Raw genomic sequence first — 17707 nt, forward strand, 5'->3', positions numbered from 1 at the left:
TTATGGAAGTGCTCTAGTGATAAAAACACCTCTAGCAGGTGGAGAAATAGGTCCATGGTTAAAAGCACTGACTGCTCTTCTAGAGGACCCATGTGGCAGTTCACAATTGTCTTAACTCCAGTTACAGACACCCTCATACAGACATGTGTGAAGGCAAAACATCAATGAGCATAAAATACAAATAGTAAAAAAGCGAGACTTTTGAATTTGGCAGAAGGGTGTGCTAGGGATTACTTTTCTTTGGTGGGGCATAGGGAAATAATGCATGCATTTCATGAAGTATCAAAATTATTGAAACATTTTGCTTCCCACTTGAATATAATTTGAATACAACTAGATCTATATATACTAAAATATATTTGAAAATACTTTGCTTAATTTTAGAGCAGAAGAAGAATATTTTGACATTAAGACCCTAAGAAAAACATTAGCTGGGAGGAGGACCAGCAATGTTGCTGCTGTTGCAAGTCCCTGACACGTTCTGCCATCATCAGAAATAACGGCGTTCCATTCCCTCATATTTCCCACTCTGCCATCATCGGAAATTATGGTGTTCCATTCCCTCATATTTCCCACCTAATCACCACTATCTCCTCTTCTGTGGCAGAGCTTTGTCAGGAAGAGGAAACATATTTTGCACAAAGAGGCTCCGACTTCCTTTTTATTTTATCTCTGTGAAGTTTCAGTAAAGAGAGAAGGGAAGTGTTACCCTGGATACAGTGATAAGCAAGCATAAAGAGTAGGATCAGTGAAGCGGAAATGAGAACTCAGGGATGGAGGAACAAGCATCTTCCAGTCTGTGATCATCAAGTGTGAGACTGGAGCCTCTGTAAAATACATTCTCGGCTTCAGAAAAGCAGGTGTCATGAGGTTCAGCGAAAAGAGTTCTGTACTCCAGCAGCAAAGCTAGCCATGTCTCTGACCTGTCCATTCCACAAACCTACTGAAGTTACAAGAATGGAAAGTTCAAAATAGGCAAAACCTACTAAGATGGAGGAAATATAGAGAAGACTAGATAAGCTGCTGTAACTGGAGCCAGCAATAGAAGAAATAAAGCTAACCAAACAAAAACAATCAAAATCCAAACACTAAATCAGAACAGGTAAAAGAGAGGAGGAGACCCATGCCAGTTGATAGACTAATTTCAGGAGATTCAGAAACTCGGAAAACTAAGTATCTCATGTTTCCTTAAAAAGGAGCATCAAACTACTAAGGATTAATGGAACAAGGTTAGGAAATTCAATTAGCCATTTCCCACTTATTGATTAACTGATCATCTGTTCCTAATTCAGCATATGATAAGACTTAAGTCTCCAGGGAGCTTAAAACTGAAGTACTGCCAGGTAATGGTCGCACACACCTTTAATCCCAGCACACAGAGGTAGAAGTAGATGGGTCTCTGTAAATTCAGGGCCAAGAGTAGCTTATTTGAACTACTAAAGATTGCTAGATGTTGTTATACTCACTCGGAATATGACTCCAAAATATCTCCCAATCTATCTTCTTTAGATGTGTCTCTTCCCAGTAGCTATGACAAAGAACAGCATCCTTTTCCCTACATCAATGTGATCATTTAGGCATAGTAATGAAATCTTAGTTATTTCTTTCCAGCCAATACTTGGCAAGATTGGGCTCAGTCCAATGCTGATAGCAGGTACCATCTCTTAAGGAAGACCTCTACAACTAGGGCAATTACATCATGGTTAGGTTTTCAACTTGACAGTTTGTTCAAGTTCCATTCTCATTCCCAACTTGGTTCTGAATAAAATGGTATACTCAGCACAGAAAGGGACTTCTAAACTACCTAGCTTAGTTTGCAAATAGAGAGTGCCCTTCCAACCTGTTGGAGGAGGCTGATTGTTGGTCCCAGCCACCTGGCTTGCTTAGCCGTGAAATAACCACACAGAGATTGTATTAATTCACTGCTTGGCCCTTTAGCTTTAGCCTCTTATTGGCTAACTCTCACATTTTGATTTAACCCATTTCTCTTTATCTGGATATCACTGTTGTCGGGGTTTTCTCTCCTGCCCGGTTCCTGCAATCTTAAGTTCTAAGGAAATCACACAGAGGTCTACATTAATCATAAACTGAGTGGCCCACTAGCCCAGGCTTCTTATTAACTCTTATAAATTATATTAGCCCATTATTCTTATTGGTGTTAGCCACATGGGTCAGTACCTTTTTCAGCAAGGCAGTGGCATCTTGTTTTTTTTTGTTGTTGCTGTTTTTTTTTTTTTTTGTGGCTGGTCAGGGCTGCAGAGGAATGGGCTTCCCCCTTTTCAGAATTTTCCTGTTTTCATTTACCCACCTCTACTTCTTGACTGATTGTCCCGCCTATAATTCCTGCCTGGCTAGTGGCCAATCAGCATTTATTTAAAGTATAATTGACAGGATACAGACCATGGTCCCACACCATATCTCCATGTGGCAGTGGTTTACAGGCAAAGATTCAGCATGTCTGATTCTGGTGGCAGGTCCATAGCATCTCCTCACTGTCTTCTTCCTTTCAGCATTGTTTAATTTCCCCCACCTACCTAAGTTCTGCCCTATCAACAGACCCAAAGCAGTTTCTTTATTAACCAATGAAAGCAACACAAAGACAGAAGGACCTCCTACACCACCAACCCAGAAAGAACAGGGTGGGCTAGTTACTTTAATCTGTGGTGTCTGGTCCTGAGTGGTTCAACTTCCTGGGCTAGGTTGAGGAGAAGTTACAGTAAAGTTAGTCCTGTTCATACCTAAAGAAATATACATATGAACAACACTAACTGCACTCTGTCTGCCTTCTCTCTCACCCTCTCTCGTTCCCAACCTTTCTGCCCCCCTCTCTTTGTGTGTGTGTGTGTGTATGTGTATACACACATATGTTTGTATACCAATAGTGACACATAAACTAGACAATGAAAAGTAGGGAACACAAATCCTGAAACAAAAGTAGTATTCCCTCAAATGATGATGAAAGGCCATAACAGAATAGCAAGAGCATTTTAAGCAGAGACCCAATGAGGAAAAGAGGGACTAAGGTAGATATTTCATCATTTCCCCAAGTTCTCAGCCATTGAGGATCTTGTAATTTTTGATGAAGTAATAATGAAATGTTTGTCTGTGTGCATGTGCTACTGTGTGTATGTGAGTGTGGTGGAGAGAGAGAGAAAGAGAGAGAGGCAAGAAAGTGAAATTGAGGGCATACATAAGGGAGGAAGAGGGAGATACAAAGAGAAAGCATGAGAAGGGGGAGGGAGGGAGAAAGAGAGGGAGAGTGAGAAGAGTACACCAATGGAAGATGCTGAAAAACAGTGATAGCTACAATATATAACCATTAACTTTAAGAAAAAGCAGATATAAAATGCAAGGTAATAATAGAAAAATATTCAGTGTAAATTGTGCATTCATAAGCAAATAAATAATCCCTAGTGTTGGTTTAAGTAAACATTTTCATATAGTAGTATTGGAAGGAAAGAAAATAGGAGTGGCAAATATAAAGAATTTTAGACCCCTTTTTTATAATAAAAAGTCAATGTATAATGTCTAAAATGGGTGGCAAATTATCTGAGAACACTTATGAATTCATACTAGCATCAAAATGTCATATAAAACAGCCAAAAGTATCCAAAGTTGCCTCTTCTGGATAGGAGACTCCAGACTGAGGAAGTACTGAGCATCAAACCAGTGTCTAAAACAGGTGTGCTGGAACCAAGTCAGATCCTGCTCATAGAGTCATCTATGCATATCTCTTCCATTCTCCCTCATCAGTAATATCAATCTGCTGGCTTGAAGTTGGTCATGTGGGAGAATCTTGAGGAGGAATTCAGCAAGTGGTGCACAATGAGCTTTCTCCACCTCTAGTGAGCTGGTGGTTGATCATTTCTAAGTCCTCCATTGACCATATGTCAAGTCTACTTGTCTTTCATCCACAAACTCAGAAACCATGTGTAACTCAGTCAACAATGAATAATAAATAGCTTCCTAATAGCAAACCATTCCAGGAAATGTTTTTATTATCCCTGGTCTTAAGAATATTGATAACCTAAAAGGGCATAAGACTATAAAAGTTATGCTAATATGATCACAAATTACTCTAATGAGGAAGAAAAAGAAAGCACTTAAATTTATGCAGATGGCAAGAGCTTTGTGAATAACTAAAAATTTTTAATGATCTATGGAAATGTAGCTAAGAATGCTATAAGACAATATATGGTTTTAAAAGGAGCCACAATATCAAGAAAATAAAGCAAGATTAAAATTAATATAAGCTTATTTAATATTTTAATTATAGCACAAATGTTTTAAAAGTGTGAATAAAGAAGATCAGTAGAAGAAAGGCAGGAACTATCATCTATCTATCATTCTCTCTACCCCTCCCTCCATTTTTGTTTATTATGTTTATTATATTATCTTTCTTAAACATTCCAGGCCTATTTGCCTAGGTTGTCACCACCAACAGTGAGATGTACCTTCCATCATCAATTAGTAAATAATAAAATGTCTAACAGATAAGACCATAAGACAGTCTCATCAAGACACTTTAATATGTGAGTGTCTCTCCTCCCAAGTGACTCTTGATTGTGTCAGTTCTGATAGCTGAAGTTAACTATCTGCCCTGTGACCTCACTTTTTTTCCCCTTTTTATTAAAAATAGATTATTTTCTCATGTATATATCCTAATTACAGTTTCTCCTCACTCTACTCCTCCCAGTTCCTCCCTACCACCACATCTGTTTAGATCTACTCCCCTTCTGTCTTTCATTAGAAAAGAACAGACTCTTTTTGAGAAAATAATGAAAGCTAATACAGAAGAAGTATTCGAAAGACTTTTCATCTTCTTGTTACAGCAAGAAAAGGTTAGAATTCAACTTGGGAAATATTCATCTCAACATGTTTTAGCTGTGGAGATATTGGGTGAAACTTTGATGTCCAACTAAACCACATGAGAAGGGGCAGAGGTGTCTCTAAGAAATATGAAGCCAAAAAAAAAAATATCTTTTCTAATCATTTGACTAACACATTCCTTTATATAATTATCTTCCTACAAGTCTCAGATCACATAGACTTTATTAGGTGGTCTTCCATATGGACCATCTCACTTAATTAGAATGTAACTTTTGGTAAATACCCTATGTGATAGTGATTCTACAGCAACCAAACACTAAGATGATCGAAGGGCAAACAAATGAAATTTTATGCCTAGTGGGAGACAATTTTGTATTCTGTCAATTACGTTTTAAATAAATGCTGATTGGCCAGGCAGGAAGTATAGGTGGGTCAACTAGACAGGAAGTAGAGGTGGGGCAATGAGAACAGGAGTATTCTGGGAAGCAGGAAACTCTCTCTGCTAGTCCTGCCCAGATCATGGAAGAAGCAAGGTGTAATCTACCCAGCTGAGAAAGGTACTGAGCCGTGTGGCCAATGTAGATAAGAACAATGGGTTAATATAAGCTACAAGAGTTAACAAGAAGACTGAGCTAATGGGCCAATCAGTTTTATAACTTAAGGAGATCTCTGTGTGATTTTCTTTGGGGCTTGCTGGTTGTGGGGTAGCAGGTGGGACAGAAACCCCAACAAGCAGGCCCTTCATGTTACATATGCCTAATTAAGGAGAGAAAAAATCTAATAAACGATAAATATGAAATATTAAGATAATTTGTTTGATTTCAGAATGCAAAAGCCTCATTAATGAACTTAAATACATACATCCTTCTGGTCACAAAGCTTAAACATCATTTACCATGTTTATAATATTCAATTCTTACTTCTATCTTTTTTCTATGAAAATCCTCTTCCAGACAAAATTGTCATGCTTACCAACATTAGTAATGGTACTCTGCCTTTCTGTAAAATAATATGTTTAATCATTGATTTCCCATATAATGAGTTTAATGAGGAAATGCTAAAAATTACAATCAGAGAGAAATATTATTCTTGTCATCACAATTTAAGTCAATTATGCAGTGTTTCTAAAATGAGGTCTTGTAGACTGGAACTATGAATAAGTCAGATATATCTGTCTGACGGAGTTCTATAAGAGCTACTGTAAAATGAAGAAACACTAGTTCAAACAAGGATAAGGCACTCTCCCATTTCCAAGATCTATTTTTATGTGTACTGCTTTTTCTGACTGTACCATTTAAAATTTTTGTTGATTTGCCTGCAAATTATGTACACAGTAACTTGAAACTTTTCTCCAATGAAGTTTTCTTACCATAACTTCAAAGCATAAAAGGAATAATTTCCATTTCTAGGAACTGTGTATGCCTTGGATCTTCTACAAGAGAGCTGGTAAGGCATGGAGAATAGAAAGAAACTCAGCAAGCAGAAAAATCTCTGGATCTTTGGCCTACCAATACACTGTGATTTAACATGTGAAAGCATTTGTCATAAAACAAGAGGCTTTATGAGAAGGAAGTAATAGCTCTGGCTAAATTTCTTAAGATACAGCTGCTATATGCTTACCCCAAAAGGAAATGAAGCCACTGTGTCCCCTGTGGAGCAGAACTATAAAATACAAGCATTACCCTTGAGTTGCTCATAATCTACCTTCTTAAAATATTAGAAAATGGTGATTAGTCAACATGAATAAGACAAAGAAAGCAGATATAAAAGAGAAAAAGACTCATAAGTAGAATTTTGTGTTGATGAGAACCAATTGCTAAGATTGATCAACATGATCTTAATCACTCTTGTGAGTCACCCCCAACTGATTCTAATCTCTTTAGGATATTGAGAATATTATCGGCAGAGGAAATGGCTTTATCTTTCCAAGGAACGCAATTATATTACTAAATGTTTTTTGGAAACATTTAGTTCATTAAGAGGGAGACAAAGACAAATATCACTGGCCTGAAATTGTTAGTTCAGAATCACATGGTGTGAAATTGAAAACATGCATTGACTGAAAATTATAAATATGCCAGCTACTGAGTGGAAAACATTATGTGATTTTAAAATTGTACTTTCTGCTGACTTTAATGGGACATTAGGAAATGATGTCACAACTGTCCACAGTGTTGTAGTATACTTCATGTGCTTACATTATAAATTTTCCACATTACACGGTGAGTAAGCAATGCCTGATGACAGATGTGAAGACACAGATGGGAAGCCAACATAAGCTGCTGTTTACCGGAAAAAATAAAATATAAAAAGAACAGCAGGATTTCTGAATGAAAAAGACAAACCAGTCACTACTCCCATTTCCCCAGTCACTGTAGGAGCTCCCCTCCCACTAGCTATGTAAATTTCAATGATGTGCTCAATCTCAGTCTCAGATTTCTTGTCTATAAAATAAAAACAAGCACTTCTGAATCGTGACGTTTGATGAGACTAAAATAGGCAGGAGAGCATGTGACATGATATAGGAAACATTAGACACTGTTATTTTCCTATCTTCCTTTTAAGTAACCATTTTGATTTTAGAATTTAACAATGCGAATAGGCATATAGTATTGTTTGATAGAGATCAGTAATCCTTTCCGGCTTCCTACAAGTTGTAATGATGAGAATTGAATAGAAAAGAGTTATATCTAGCAATTTTGCAATTATGAGAGCAGAGGGTCTCTCTAAGAGTAGCAAAAATCACAATGGTTCTTTACTAGTCAGCCTAATACATAAACCTGCTTTCCTAATGTATGCATTCTATTTCTAGAAATGATTATTTGTTGTTTCTTGCATTTGTTAAATCTATGAGCCTTCACAGAAAAAAAAAATTCACATACACTTATTCTCAAAATCATTTGACAGTAGTTACATTCTTTCCCAATCTTACCAGATATCAGAAAAATTGCACCACCCAAAACGTCCAATTCTCTGATTCTCTGGCAGACGTGACTTGGTAAATATGGATTGATGTCAGTCATCTAGGATTAGAGCTAAGAGATTATCCAGGATGATCTAGGTGGGCCCAGTTTAATCATGATAATATAGAGGAGGAAAACAGGACTAAGGGATAGACCAGATAAGCCTTTGCTTACTTAAGAGATGAAAATGAATGAGTCAACCACTTCAGCTGGAAATGACAAGGAAACAGATTTTCCTGTGAGCATCCAGCAGATAATTCAGTACCACTGTACCTTTAGTTATTTATTTATGTTTTATTTTTTGGTGAGACAATTTTACCTTCTGATAAAAAACAATAAGGCAATTTATTTGTACTGCTAAGGCCATTAAATGTGTAAAAATATGTATTGTAACAGGAGTAGTAAACTAACATGCAAACCCTCTTCTAAGTATTTTCGTGTATTTCATGACTTTCATTAAATCATTTTCATTAAACAGCCTATAGCTTTAGGCTACTATTATTATCATTACTATTTCATTCTTATGACTAGTCAGAAACAAAACAAAGCGAAGTTTAACCTGTCAAAGACAACAAGAAGTCGATCAAAAATTTATATTTTGCATTTGTCTATGGAGTCATCATTTCTTTTAAAAAAAATTATTATTTTTTTCATGGGCCAGGAGTGGCTGCTATAGTATGTGTATGGAGGTCAGAGGAAAACTTTCTGGAGACAGTCTTCTTTAACCACATAAATCCTGGGAATTAGAAGTAAGATCAACAGGCTTGGCAGTAGGAGTCTTTATCCACTGACCCATGTGGCTCACACCAAGTCATCATTTGTAAACACTACAAACAGTTCCATACACGTAGTAGATTGTCCATTGAGCCCTTGATAGTTCTTGAATGCCAACAGGATTGAAGATGTTATTATTATAAACCATTAGAAAATAGATTTCCCTTGAATCAGTAGAGATAGATCAGCAGTTTAGAACATTTACTCTTTTTGCAGAGGACCTGGGTTTGCTTCCCAATGCCTAAATGACAGTTCACATGCCTCTGGAACTCTGATACCAGGGATTCACTACTTCTTTTTACGTCCATGGGCTCCTGTATGCATATGGTACATATTCTCAAACATGCGCAAACATAAAAATAATTAAGTAATTTGTCTCACCTTAAAAATTATTTAAAGGCTGAAGCACATCAGTGACAATGTAAAAATAGTTTTAGAATAAATTAATCCCCAAGTAAAATAATAGTATGCTATATTACCTACTGGGGAAGGAAAAGGCTAAATTTAGGGAGAAAAGAAAATATACCGTATCGCTCTTGTAACCAGTTTCCGTCTCATGATCATACCACCCCTCTTAAACATATTTTCAAAAATTATATGAAATACAAAGAAAATGAAGAAATAAGCCTTATCAAATGACAGGCCAAGTGGAAACCAATCATGGAAAGAAAAAGTGACATCATCAGCCACGAACCTTCACTTCCTGTATCTCATCATCTGTCAGCTGACACTTTAGAACATTTGTTCCAATTCAGTGTGAGAAATCTAAGTGAAGATGCTGAACATTTGTAAGCACTTTTGTTCTAGCTGATACATTCATTACTCAGTACAACAGCAACAAATCATAGACGAGGATGGGCCATTCCTTTCGGATTACTTTCTCCATTCTTGATGATCTCTTACTTCTCTATTCCAATTCCCGATGACTATTCCTGTCTTTGGAAAAGATGAACTTGCTTCCTTAATGTGTAAAGTTCCAGGGCTATTTAAGTAAAATCTAAAAGTGTCATTCACCCACCCAAGTTACAAATTTTACAGCACTATTGAAGGAAATTTCTTTTACATTTGGCAAGTGAGCTGAAATAAGAAATCGTATCCGAACCAAAAATTAACTTTAGGATTTACACCAGGGGTTTAAACTCCCAAGAGACGGCAGAAACAGCTTGCTGCTAGTGAGCTAACTCAATTATTCATTTGAGGACACTGCATGCTAAATGGAGACAAGCTCACTGTGCCGGTGAACTTAAATGCCACCATCCCTCACTGGACAACGGCGAGGTGCTTCTCCTCTGCCTGTGAAAGTTTTATTAAAACCATTTCTCTGCACAGCAAGTCAATGACAGGTGCTAACCAAGTCAGTTGGCAAACATTATTATTTTTTAGATAGGACACTTTGAAATGGCAGTTTCATAATAACCGAGAAGTGAATAAAATACCCAATGCAAGTTCTACACTAAGTTATGAAGTAATAAAATGTAGCATTATTGAAATATTCTCTCAACCACCCTTTGTTATTGGTACCCTTTCCAAACTGACATTCACACACACACACACACACACACACACACACACCCCAAATCCTAATTTCTTGTACTTTCTACCTCTAGCCTAAGGACAGTCACTTTCAGGAAAGTAGTTCAGACACCTAACTTGACTATGTCTTGTATAGTATTTACAGGATGACTAATTTATAATTCTTTATGATGATTGTGTTTTACTCTGAAGAAAAAGTAGAAGTTCCAAATGAATGTGTTTATTATACATGATTTCTGAAATGGGAGGTGGATCTCTTTGAGGCAGGCCTTACTGTAACTTTGAAATTAAACATCATTTACTTTCAAAGCAAATTAAACTGAGTGCACAGAAGCTGAATTTGTAAGAGTGGTTTTCTTGTCAGACTCGGGGAGTCAATGTAGGTTCTGAGTCAGACTGAGTGTAATAGATTAGTGGAAGAAGGAGACCTTGGCAGGTTGAGGCCAAGGGCAGGGCACTACAAAGTCACACCATGCTTGGAAGAGTGTTCTACTTAGTGGCTGTAGTAGCTACAGTGTCACACCTTGGCTGCTGCTGCTGAAGTGCCCTACTAGATCCAGAGAGTAGGTCAGTGTAAATGCCTGAATGCTAACACTGAGTAACTACAGATATGTTAACTATATCACATTCTTATTTTTATCAGCAAGGTGTTATGTAGACAATTCAAAGCAAATAAAATTGTCCATGAGGAAGGTTGAAGGGAAAATTTTTGTAAAGTTTTTGCGGCCCAACAAACCTCTCTGCAGACACAGTAATCCAAATCAGACCAAATCAAACCGAATTAGAATAAGCCCTGGTTTAATGGATGCCAACACTTGAGCGTGGTGGGGTGGGGCTTCAGTTCTGAGAGAGAAGATTGGAAAGGAAGTCCACAGAGACCAAGGCAATTCCCAGAGAAGGGGGCCTGGAATAGAAAGTTCCATCCAAACATTCTAGACTCCTCTGACACATGTATGCCAGAGGCCGAGGTGATGCTTCCAACCAATTTTAATGGGAGTAAATATAACAAAGATCAGTTTAAGGTGAGAAGTGTTCCTAGTTAGTTGTCTTCGAAGAAAGAACAGAACATATACTGGTCAGATGCGAACATTCACAAGCATTTGAATTTATTTTTCTAACATAATTTTTTTATTGTTTTTTTGGGAATTTCACATCATGCACCCAAAACCCATTCACTTCTCAGTCCTTCTACCCATCACCCTTGTAACCTACCCTTCAAAAGAAAATTAAAAATTAAGATAAAAAACAAACAAACAAGCAAAACCCCACATGTTGCTGTCAATCTGGGCAATAGCCTGCTGCTCCTCTATCAATCACAGCCTTCTGTCAAACCAGTCAAAGCTCTTACTGTACTTGGACCAATCTACTCCTCCATCTTTCCTGCTTCTTCTTCACATAGTCATTTGTCTTGGTGGCTTTGGGTGTTGTGATGTGTCATGCCCTTTTGCCCAAACAGCTTTCATTGCAATGAGGCTTCCTTGGTCTGGTTCAAGGCCTCTTGCTTATGCTACACCATTGATAACTGGTCACTCATAAGGAAGCTACTCAGATAGCCTACTGCTGCCCAGAGTCATGGAGATCCTGTGCTATGATTTTATAGAACTGGACCCTTCACATGCTCCAACAATTCATAGATGGGATAGGATCTGGGTGGGCCAACTCAGCGACCTGGATCTGGGTCTGGGTAGTAGCTAACTTCATCAGCCCCTGTCTCCACTGAGGCCCTCACCTTCCCTCCACAACCCTCAATGCCCCCATGCTCCTTGGAGCCAGGCCAGAATTCCCACAGTACAAAATGGACAGAATCAACAGTTCTCCAGCACCCATACACGAGGGATGGGATGTGTTTGAATTTAAAGTCACCTGTAACCGAGCACATAATTCTCTACTTTCTAAATAGATGCAAGATAGACCAACATCCTATACCTGAACAAAGTCTGTTGCTTATTGATATTTTCAAGCCAAAATAAGTCCATTTTTAAATTAAATTTTGTCTTCATTTTGACTCAGAAATCCTCATTTTCAACTATTTCATTTCCATGTTAATTGGATGGGACATAATGGTAAGAGAAAACACAAAACCTGTGTGTTTTACACATTCTTTTATTAAAAAATATCCTTACAAGTCCTTATTAGGATATAGCTTGGTTTCTTAAAGGCTTAATTTATTTCAGGCTGAGAGTTTAAAAACACCTATTTTAAATTATCTCTGTAAGAATAGGAATTGATTTTCCAATATAGGTGTTGCTTACTCTGGGGAATAGACATAGTCTAGAGAGAGATTGCAATAAATGCCTTTTTGTAGTTCTCAGATTTTATTTTCCTCTTCACAATCCTAATAAATATGGGGAACATTCAGGAAAATAGCGACATGAGAAGAAAACAACTTATACTTAGCTTTCCGTAAAAACACAGAAAATTTTAAATGGTAACTTTCAATGGAAGTTATGGACTGGAACTAAAGGGCTAAAATGGTACTTTAAATTTTAAAGACTGATATTAAAATATAACTAAAGTGGAAATAAAATATGGATAAAACAGTAGCTCACAATGGGTTTTCTGTGTTCAATTTATCCCACCAATCTTTCTAAAAGATCTTAAATCCAAGCTTCACTCAATCAACATCATCATTAAAATCTAAAGACTTAAGTTAATATGTAACTAAAATGGAAAGTTTTAAAAGAAAAAATAGTTAATGAGTTTTCTGATGAACCAAGGGTCATGTGTGCAAATTATCCCAGACATAGTTCTGAAAGATCTCTAGCTCCAAGCTTTACTTAATGTTTATCAAAAACTAAATAGCCTATATGTTTTTCTTTGGGAAAAAGAAAGGAATAATGCACATTGCTATTTAGTTTTTGATAAACATTAAGTAAAGCTTTGAGCTAGAGATCTTTCAGAACTATGTCTGGGATAATTTGCATACATGACCCTTGGGTTTGTAGCCATAAATAAAGGACACTGAGCCTATAATTCGCGATCCTAGAGAAGCTAAATAAAAAGGTGACCCAAAGAAAAACATACAGGCATCCTCCTGAATATTAAGCTTCATCAGGCGATGAAAGGAGACAGAGACAGAGACCCACATTGGAACAACGGACTGAAATCTCAAGGTCCAAATCAGGAGCAGAAAGAGAGAAGGAACTCAGGACCTCGAGGGGTGCACCCACACACTGAGACAATGGGGATGTTCTATCGGGAGTTCACCAAGGCCAGCTGGCTTGGGTCTGAAAAAGCATGGGATAAAACCGAACTTGCTGAACATAGTGGACAATGAGGACTACTGAGAACTCAAGAACAGTGGCAATGGGTTTTTGATCCTACTGCACGTGCTGGCTTTGGGAGAGCCTAGGCAGTTTGGATGCTCACCTTACTAGACCTGGATGGAGGTGGGTGGTCCTTGGACTTCCCACAGGTCAGGGAACCCTGATTGCTCTTCGGGCTGATGAGGGAGGGGGACTTGATCAGGGGAGGGGGAGAGAAATGGGAGGCGGTGGCGGGGAGGAGGCAGAAATCTTTAATAAATAATTAATAAGTTAATAAATAAAAAATACAGGTTAACTAGACCACAGAAGAGTATAATTGAAAGGAGGGAGTCAAGGTGCCCTCTTGGGGTATGTTTAGTGTTCTTATTTTCATTAATAACAGAATTTAAGAAAGGACTCAGTGGAATCACTAGGACAATTTTATTGACATTTAAAAGAAAGCTCATAGGGCAACCAGCTGCGCAGAGGAAGGAGACAAAGAAAAAGAAAAATCTGGGTCAGTTGAATTTATTATATATGAGATTAGCCACATAGCAAACGAGTAGCCATCTTATTGGGAAGAGCCCTAGTCAGATCATTTACTTGCGTAACTGGAATGTTAGATAACCACCCAGGTCAGATATTATATTCTTTTGACCAGTAGAAATAGTTTTCTCTTAATGAACTTTCACTGCTAGTATGACATAATTATTTTTCAATAATGGAATTAATTAACCAAAGACAAATCATGCACAACTGAAGATTAAAATTTGGAAACATAACATTAATCATTACTAATATTACAAGTAAAAATTTTTTATTAGACATACAGCTAATTATATTGTTTATTTTGTTTTGTTTAGGATGACTATTTCGGGTACCAGTTCTTAAAGTATCCAATAATAACTAAGTCATTAAGTCAGTACTAAAACCAATTCAAGTGATATTAAGAATAAAAATCTTTGGGAATAGGTGTTTACTGTAATGGTCAGCGTTGATTGTTTGTTGGGTAAGGCTGAGGCTGTTTGTCCAGTTTTGAGCACCAGAAATTAAAATGAAAGAAAGAATGAATGAAAATTTGGTATTTTTTTCTGAACAAACTAGCCATGCATGTGAACCATATGAATTAAAATTAGGGTTGTAATATATGCCATTTTCTGACAAAAAAAGGAAAAAAGCAAATGGAAATAGGTCAAAAGGAAACTCCATTTCCCCAAATACTGGCAGTTAGACAAAAACAAACATTCCTCAGGAATTTGTGATGTCAGTTCCCATCTGCCAAAATGAGCTATTTTCCATACCACTGGAAAGAAGAACGAATGGCTTTCTGTGCTGCCTATTAGCACACCAAAGCACATGCTGGCCTCCAGGTTCCCTCAGTATCAAAAGTAATTGGTGAAATTGCTGTCATTCATACTCGAATGTTACCTGGTTTGTGATCATTATGTAGGTCTTATTTGCTCAATCATGTAATTGAAATTTCATCAATTACAGCATCCCTGAATGTCTAGAAGACGCTACTTCATGGTTGATGTCCCAGTACTCTTACTCTTACATACTTTCTTCTCCCTCTTCCAGCAAGTTTCCTACCTTAGATGTAGTAGGGCTATGTTGACGATGTACATATGAAATGAAGCTGGGCTCCTCACAGCTATTTATTTTCTGTATTTTGTCTAGCCTTGTGTCTCTGTAATAGCCGATATCTGTAATATCTGTTACAAAATAAGAAGCTTCATGGGTGAGGATTGAGAGTTACAGTTATCTATAGGTATGAGGATGGGTACTTAGAATACAGGTAGAAATTATGATGGTTTAGGAAAATGGCTGCAATAAGATCTCATTGTTAATCACAAAGATGGGTAGAGAAAAACCAATGACCCAAATCATCCTGACCAAGTTAATTAAAATAAGCTATTAATTAAGCAAGCATTTTTATTTGTGAACATGGGCTGCCACCCCCTAAAGTGGGGTTCAAGAACGTGTGGAAGACAAGATTTTTATAGGTCAGGGGTAGGAGGTTTCCAGATGGGGGATCTGGAGGCCAAGATGGGTGGAATTACAGGAACAGAACATAAGCATACAAGTTAGTCATAATGAACTCCTGAAACAAAGAGTTGATTGAAGGTGGTAATAACAATGATAGTTATAGCAAAGTAGCTAAAGCAACCCTTTTAGAACAAAGATAGAGTTGCAAGATGGTTAACTAACATTTGAAACAAAGACATGATTGTACTTACTGGCACAAGCAGTATAGAGCCATTTGTATGTAGTTAAGGCTACAGGTGGGACATAGCCCAACACTGAGACATAGATTTAATCATAAACAGGATGAACCTAGTTGGTCTTTACTATAGGTGTCTTTTAAGCCTAAAATTGAAGCAGGCTTCTCCTTCACTTCTCTAGTTTCTTTGTCCTCTGCAGCTATGGGCAGTTGGGTACGTTTTAAAGTCATGTATCTCTTTTATTCCATGTAGACTATTTAAACTTTGGTGTGTGTTTAAGTCTTGAATTCTTCCCACTCTACCTAACACTATGTTAGAGAAATATGCATAGTAAAGCTAATAAACATTAAAAGATTAAGGAGAAATAATGGCAGGTTTATGACTATGGTTAATGAACTAAGTAAGTTAATCAGCTAACTATGCATGAAAAAGGTTCATCATTAAAACATACATAAATGTTGCTCAAATTGAAATGCTTGGATTAATTTGCATCATAATCTGAAATACAGTTTCCGGGGCTGCATAGTTTGAAATATAAAGTCCAAGGCTGTCTGTAATTCTATTGAGTGAGAATCAAATCCCTGAGCGACAGAGCTAGAAAGGAGCATTGATTAATACTGCAAGGAGTCCTTATTCCTAAGTAAGCAATCTTTTATAAATTAAATTATCAAAAAGAGAGACTATTTTATAATTTGATTATTATTTAATTTCTTAACTGACAATTTGCAAATGAAAATTTTTCTGCCTTTGATCTTTGACTGCAGAAATTGTATCTTCTGAATCAAATAGTTTAACTAGATATTGAACTTTTGTCTATTTTCTCACTATTTTTGAGGGGGGAGATAATTGAGAAAGAGCCTTATTATATAGCTCTGGCTACCCTGGAACTCAATATGCAGACCAGGAGGGAGGGTCTTGTACTCACAGAGTTCTGTCTACCTCTGCCTCTAATGCTCGCATTAAGAACAAACACCATGCCTGGTTCTACCTGTTGTCTCTTAATTCTTATCTAAAGGTTACATTTTTTTTTTCCTTTGGGAGACAGAATAACTGTAGTACTGGTTTCTTCTAAACAGTATCCCGATAATTTATAAGACAGGATGTTGCTGACTCTAACCCAGAAGCACACCACAAAATGATTCTGGAAGGTGGATTAATCAAAACACTCTGCTAAGACATGAAAACCTAAGATTGTCTTTTACTAACATTCAATAGAACATATTGCTATATACTAAGAATTGATAGCTCAAAAGCCAGTTGACGCCGCAGACAGTGCTAAAGTGGTTCATGAATTTGAAATGACAACAGATGCTTTGAAAAGGAAAGCTGGTTGGATTTTGATTGAACATGCTTATTTTCAAAAAAAAAAAAACAGTTCCTGGCTCAATGTTATACAGTGCAACCTGTTAAGGCCATTTGGAAATCACAGGGGCTGGTGATAAAATAATATTGAGCTCAATTATCCATTATCAGAGGAAGCAAAGCCAGCATCCCTTCGCAGAGTTATTTGAATTTACAATACAAAAGGGAAGTCACTGGATGACTCAGAAGACAAGTGCCTCCATTCTCAGGGAGCCATTGGGGTGAATTAGTGATGGAATTTGGGGACATATTCCTGCTAATTTGGTTTTACTTGGAGATTAAAGTTTTAATTTCCACCTCTTGAGAAAAGAGAGTTAAACAAACAGCCTCTGTCCTTAAGGCAAGATTAAATTGAATTCTTTATCATGGGGATCCATAATGGATAAGATTAAGAATTCTCTCATCAGTCTGATAACTTTAGAAAATATTTAAGTGGAGGGTTTCCTGAGAGAATTGAGTGACTTTAGGGCCAAATTCTGTTTAGCTACAGAAAACTAAGTCCAAAAACCCCTGACTTACAACGATTGATTTATAAGCTGAGAGCAGTCCTCAGCTGACCTCTCTCTGCTTAGGCCTTTCGAATTTCTTCTGCAAAGAAACTGTGAAAAGCTTTTTTTTTTCCCTTTTGTCCCCGGATCATCAGGATACCAGGCGGCCCTGTTTAGGTACTGAGGAGTTCCATCTGGATGGGTGAGTGTGTGCTTTCCAGGGGCAGACTGTCCCAGAAGAGAACACAGGCCCCCCTCCCCCAGCTCCTTCTGCAGGGCTCTTTCTTACA

This window comes from Microtus ochrogaster, chromosome 6 (genome assembly GCF_000317375.1).
Source record: "Microtus ochrogaster isolate Prairie Vole_2 chromosome 6, MicOch1.0, whole genome shotgun sequence".
NCBI classification, from domain to species: Eukaryota; Metazoa; Chordata; class Mammalia; order Rodentia; family Cricetidae; genus Microtus; species Microtus ochrogaster.